Raw genomic sequence first — 6,683 nt, 5'->3', positions numbered from 1 at the left:
CAAGCCCACCGCCTGTGATGTACTCATACACTGAATACGCCGTGACAGCTCTGGTAGCGTCGCAGGTCGGAACGAGATGCCAGCGGCGCCCACGGTGGGCGGTCTGGGTTCTTGGAGCCGGCGCTCACTGCGCTTCGTGTGTTGGCCGCGACTTGGGACCCCATGGCAGCGAAGTGGCGGCTAAGCTTGTCCGCCGTTGCCTCAGCATCCTTGGGGCTTACCGCGGACGCGACCTCAGCCGGCGTCAAAGCTGCCATAGTGAACTGCATTTTAAGCAGCAGCAAGATGCCGCCGCCGCTGCCGCCCCTGCCGTTCTCGAAACTGGGCGGCATGGTTTGTGCTTGGTACTGATTGTTCCCTGTATATACTGGCGCGTTTTTGCACATAATCACCCCGCTATTCAGCTATCTGGCGATGGTGCTCACTTTTGCTCTGCGTCAATCGACCCCGCCTCCCGTGACGGCCCCTTGCGCCTTCTCCTCATCAGTCCGCTTGCGCAGTAGCCATTTAATCACTGATTCGCTGAAGGATTCAGATGAAATGTCTGCTGAATGGTCCTTGGTTGCTTTTTTAGCGACTGAAACTGTCTGAGCCAGCGTGTCGTTGGTCATCACGGCGTTGACTAATATTGGCATGGCTGTGAGTGACTAATATCCTACAATAAAGCAGCATGGTATCCGGAGCCCTATGATGACATCGAGCATCCAAGTTCTGAAGGTTAAGCTGGACTGTAACACATTCATGATTAAGCACAGACCCATAACTACCGCAGATGATTTCGCATTGATCACCCACCACGTTGGAGGTTTTTTTTTAAAAAAAAAAACTCATTCTGAATGCGTTCAGACACGTTCATTACACCGATGGCAAATTTGCATGTATTTTTTTAGAAACAATCTGGGGCCTGCTGACTGGCTGGGTAATTGGTGCTTCTAGCGCAGTCACTCTAAAGCTTGAAGTGCTCTTCCCATCCAAGTAACAGCACCTTCACCTAGCCTCCTCCGCCCCCATCACCCGTGCAACAGCCTCGACCAAGCGGACATCCGCAATCTGGCGGATCTTTCCATAGCTGCGTTACCACGCGCTCCTCGTCAGAGAAGGCCAGCGACGCATGATCATCCAGCACCTCTCGGTCCAAGCCAGAGTATTGGCTGCTGTTCCTGCAGCGGCGTGGGTACTGGGCGTGTGGCGATGGGTTGGAGACTATCATACGAGCGAAAACGTCCTGCTTCTTGCCATCAGACACGTCAACGTTTGTCCCTGCCGTTTCCCACAGTCCTCAAAAGCGGGTATTTGTTAAATAGTATCTTAATATCCAATGAACCCGAGGACACACGGTGCGGAAGCCCTGTGCCAAGGCAGAACCTTGACAGTGTAGGTAGCCATGGCGCAGGGGGCACGTGCCCCCTTAGGTTCCGAGGGGCCTAAAGGGCCCTCGGAACCTATGATTAACAGCGCGATTCGAGGGCTCGAAGGGACCGAAATGCCTGCCGGAAGGGACATTCAGGGGCCCCGGCCTGCAGGGCCGGGCACTCCAATGCCAGCCAGAGGGCCCTGCGCGCTGATCAGGGCCCCTGAGTCGATAACGATATATATGTCTGTCAGACACCGCCAGTAACGCTCAGTCGGCTCGGGAAATGGGCCTAAAGGCCCATTTCCCAGGCAGGAACAAACCAGAGCCAGCGTCTGCCGGCGGGAACGCAGCGTCCGCCGGCGGGAACGGGAACGGGAAAACATTGGTCGGGAACGCAGCGTCCGCCGGCGCCCCACAGCGCCTAGCAGCGTCCCGGCGTTGGCAAGGGGTCGCGAGTCGGCCATAGGCAGTGTTCGATAAGGTTCGAAGAGCCTTTTCCTAGCAGTTCCTCAATGTAAGCACTCATCGCAAGTTCTCATGCTTCTTTTCATTGTCAGAGGGCCCCGACCAACGCGACAGGCCCTTTGTCGTCCGGGGTCCCGCCCCATCCCTATTGAGTAAATCTTCCCCTGACCGACTCCAGGCCCCTCGTTAACACAAAATACCTTGTTAGGCACTGTAAGTCCCTGAACGATGCACGAGCCCCGACCAATTAAAATCGCGGCCCGGCCTTGTTCTTGCTTGGGAAATTGTCCCTCAGAACTCCGACCACCACGGAGCCGACTGTTTGCTGTTGGTGATTTCTGGCCGAGAACGCTACGTCTCTCAGGGGTCCCCAATCAGACAATAATTTGCATACAAACCTGGCTTCGTCAAGCTGATACAAGTTGTGAAACCATTTTGGTCTACAATCTAATTTGCGGAACTAGGCCATTCACAGGGCATTATGTGTCAACAAGGGGTCTCGATTCGGTCGGGGGTAGATTTGCTCAACAGGGACGGGGACGGGGCGAATCTTTTTACAACATTGAGGCTGTCCTCTGGACATATTAACAATGACAGCAACCCGGGAAATAGAGCAGGCTCACAGATGGAGGCCTCCGGCGAGAGCGTAGGGTCCCCCATGAAAAAAGCAATGTCCACGACGCAATGTAGAACGGCCGCCAAACAAGCCAATGCGCCCTGGACAGGTTAACAGACAGGGATCCGACAAGGGCGTGGGGCCCTCCATTCAAAAAGGAAGTACCCAAGATCCAATGAAGATAACCTCCGAACGATCGAGTGTCCCCAAGCAGGTTATCAGAAGAGATCCCGACGAGAGCGTAGGGCGCCATTCAAATAAAAAGCACTCAAGGCCCATTGCTAGTTACTTGTTGAGTTCTGAGGGTGTGTCAACTGCTCCGGCTATTTGTGTCCATGTCTTATTGTTGAAAGCCCACGTCGACAGAGCTATAATCAGAACTATGTCGGAAGACTGTCATCAATGTCTTAGTTGCTCAGAAAGCTCGTTAGCCGCATACCGGAGCTGTGAAGCGTAGAAAACAAGTGGCCCACCTGCCAATTGTCAAGGTCGGTGAGCATAAGAGCTTTAAGTTAATGTCTCTGAAAAAGGCGAAAACTGCTCGAAGATCGATCGACGGTGGATCACCCCACAGCCAGGCCAGGGGAATGAACTTCAGACTTAAATATCGGTTTTGCTCAATCTCTTAGTTCCCACCCTCAGCTAGCGCGTGGGCCACGGACAAAGGTGCCCGCATCTGCGGCAAAGGGGCGGAGCTGCCCCGGAGAAAACGTAAGAGTGCGTCTCGTACGTGTGGCCCAGGCGCAACTGACATAGTCTTGCTTCGTCGGTTCTGCTTTTAAAGTAAGGTGATCTCCATTCACAGATCTGCGCTTAATGGCTCGGAGCTTGTTCGGTCCCCGGTATCTGTACCTATGTAAGTTCTGCTGTTCTGGCGTCTCGCTTCCGGCTCACTGGTACACTGAGTACGTCCCAAGTCACTTCTGTATTTGATACGCGTCATAGGCCCTCCGTACAGTCCGTCCTACTGGCGCATCCGTCCTCGCGCCGGCGCCTCTCCGAGCCTTCTTTGTTAATCCCCCTCTCCCTCGCCTGGGGCAGGAGGAGGGGAACGCGAGAGCCTCGAAGCGGCGCTCGTCAAACTAAGCAAACACTCACTAGCAGCACACAGGTGTTCTCTGACACCTTACATCTAGTTCATCCCAAGTGCGTTGCAATCCTGTTTTTAGATCACTGTAAAATACGTCCCTGAGGTCTGATGCTGGTGTCTTCTCTCAGGCTAAACGAGGACTGGTGGCACCTTGTTTGGCTAGATAATCAGCTTGTTCGTTTCCAAATATCTGGGCGTGAGCGAGCACCCAGATGCTTTTTGTAACAACACGCTTGTTATCCTGTCCCAAGGCAAGCAATGTGTGCATTATTTCTTCAGCGATTTTGTGTTGCTGTCTTGCTTGCTGCAAGGTCACCGGATAGTTTAACACGCGCCCGGGTGGCCGACTAGATACCCTTCGCTCGGGTGGGGGCGGAGTCAATTTGACCCCCCTAAGATCTCGGGAACTAAGAAGGCTGGAGACATCAAATTTGCAGGGATTGTTGACCTGTACGTGAACTCACTTAGGTCAAGTTTTGAGGCCACTAGGTCATGACCTTCTGGTCAAATAAGGTCAAACAAGGTCAAATTTCAGGTTGGTCTCCAAAGTGCCCCCAGAACCTAGATGACTGTTTCTAAGCAAAAGGTCATAAGTTCACTTAAGGTCAGTGACCTTGCTTACCTTTTGAAAGTCATGGTAACCAAAATCATACAAGACTGCTCTGAGTTTCGCATTTGAATAAGGGACAAAGATTACGCTTGGCAGTATGCTCTTTAAAAAATGTCGACCTGGTCCATCTTAGGCCAATGGCCTATTATGGCCTCTAAAAAGTCAACTGAAGATGCATGATGCGGTTCCTGCTATCAATGAATTCAAAATGAGCACCGGAAAATACCCCATACAGCAAGCCCTAGAGCAATAAAACAGGTTGGTTTTGACCTTGGTCTGACCCTCATACCTGACCTTAAGTCAACTTAATTTGCTCATTTAATGCTTGTGTTGCCTAATAAAACATCTCGAATATATATAGCTTCGTCAAACACTCCGTTGTTGCATCAGATTGAACGATTCCCTAGAAATTGACTTTGCTAAAACCACGGCCTAACTTTGACCTGCCATAGGTCAGTGGCCTTACAAGGTAAATCTAAATTTCTTACACCAAACAATTCGCCATTTAATTTTTAACAGCTGAGCAAAATTTGGCGTGGCTACGCCGCGCCGTTCGGAAACCATTCTGGAAAAACCTTTGTGGGTTTTGCCCCCACCCGAGCGCGTGTGAAAGGGTCAGATAATATGACGTACATGGATTCGTCACAGTGATGCACTGAACGTAGATTCTCACGGATGGCGAACAATTCTGCGGTGAAAATGGAGCAATGGTTAGACAAGGTAAAACATCTTCGTCTGTTTCCGGACACGAGTGCACATCCTACACCCGTACTGGCCCTTGAGCCATCGGTTTATATGTGACGGAACCCCCGATACACCGTGTGAAGACCACACAAAAACTCCGCGCGGTATTTGTCTGCCGTTGCATATGTCGTTGATGATCCACACAGATGGAAGTCACACCGGGGTGTTCGAAGTTGCCATGGTGGAAGGCCCTGTGTTGGACCTGGGGCAATACTGTCAACTGAGATGTCCCATCGCTCAAATATCTGGTTGGCACGTATGGTGATGGGCAGGGCAGTTTTCACATGTGAAGAAGTGAAAAGGCCGACAACACGAGGTGAAAAAATACTCAGGGATGTGGGATGGGATGGAAATCTTACATTTTTTTACGACATATCTCGCGGACAGTAGTTCCTGTCGCGAGCGTAAAGGGGGTTTATTTGCATCCACCAATATACTGTGCGCGGGGCCAGTACGGAAAGCTCCCGTCGCTATTCGGATTCCGTCGTGGTGTACTCTGTCTAAGGTTTCTTCACCGGATGCGAGGCCGAGTCATACACCTGGCAGGCATAGTCAATCTTAGATCGGATAAGTGTCCTGTATAGTAGTAAAAGTGCTCTACGGACACCCCCATAGAACATCCGAGTCAAGATTTTTAAAATATTTAAGTCCTTGAATGTCCTTTTTAATGTGTGGGCGGTATGATGGCCTGCTCTCGAATGTGATGTCTAGGAACTTTGCATCCTGTCTAACTGGTATTTCATCCCTATATAGCACAAGGTGTGGGTAGGGCACTGATCAAGCCCTCTACAAAAATGAACACGTGCAGTTTTGGCGACAGAAAATTGAAAGGCATTCAGCACATTCCATTGTTCCAATTTCTTTATTCAAAGTGAAGTTGTCGTTCGGAAGCTGTGCTGGTTCGTGCGCTGGCCCAAATGGCAAGTTTGTCGACAAAAAGCGACCTCCCTACCTGTAGAGGAAGGATTTCAATTATGTCATTAGCCATGATGACAAAGAGCGTAATGCTGAGAACGATGCCCTGCGGAACGCCATGTTCTTACCGGTATGGAGCGGACAGAACCGTCTCCACACGGACTGTGAAGGATCTTTTCCAAGAAAGTTCGACAGGAACATACTCATGTGTTCTTTAACACCGTATTTGTAGAGCTTCATTAGAATACCGTACTTCCATGTCGTGTCATAGGCTTTCTCAACATCGTAAAACACAGTTAAATGATGTCGTTGCTGGAAAGCTTCCCGTACCGCCACATCTAAAGTCACCAGATTATCTAAAGTACAGCGATTTCTCCTGAAGGCACACTGGGCATTGGAAAGGACGGAATGCTTCTCTATGTGCGAAATTATAAGAGCGTTTGTCATTTTTTCTTAGGGCAACGTAGGGCATTCCATTTAAATAAGAAGCTCCCAGGACCCAGTGTGGAGGGTCACCGAAAGATCGGGTGTACCGGAACAGGCTATCGCATGCCCCTCCCCCTCCCTCCCCCGGCGGGAGCGTAGGGCCCTACATTCAAATACCAATACCCAATGTGCATGGCCCGAATAATTCGCTGTGCCCAAAAAGGTGAACAAATGGGCGCCGACAAGCGTGCAGGGCTCTCCATTCAAATAGGAGGTGCCCAACACACAATGCTGACAGGAGCGCAGGGCTCTCCAAATTCCACATTCATTCAAATACACCACCACCACATTCAAATCCCGAAGCCTGATGCCCGTGGCCCCCGAACAATCCAGAATGCACGAGCAGGCTTATTTGGAGGAAGGAGGGGGGGGGGGGGGGAGGGCGAACGAACGAGTGTGCCCA

Source organism: Pollicipes pollicipes, unplaced genomic scaffold (genome assembly GCF_011947565.3).
Source record: "Pollicipes pollicipes isolate AB1234 unplaced genomic scaffold, Ppol_2.1 Scaffold_5724;HRSCAF=6776_pilon_pilon_pilon, whole genome shotgun sequence".
Lineage (NCBI taxonomy): Eukaryota > Metazoa > Arthropoda > Thecostraca > Pollicipedomorpha > Pollicipedidae > Pollicipes > Pollicipes pollicipes.
Note: the sequence above shows the minus strand (reverse complement) of the source record.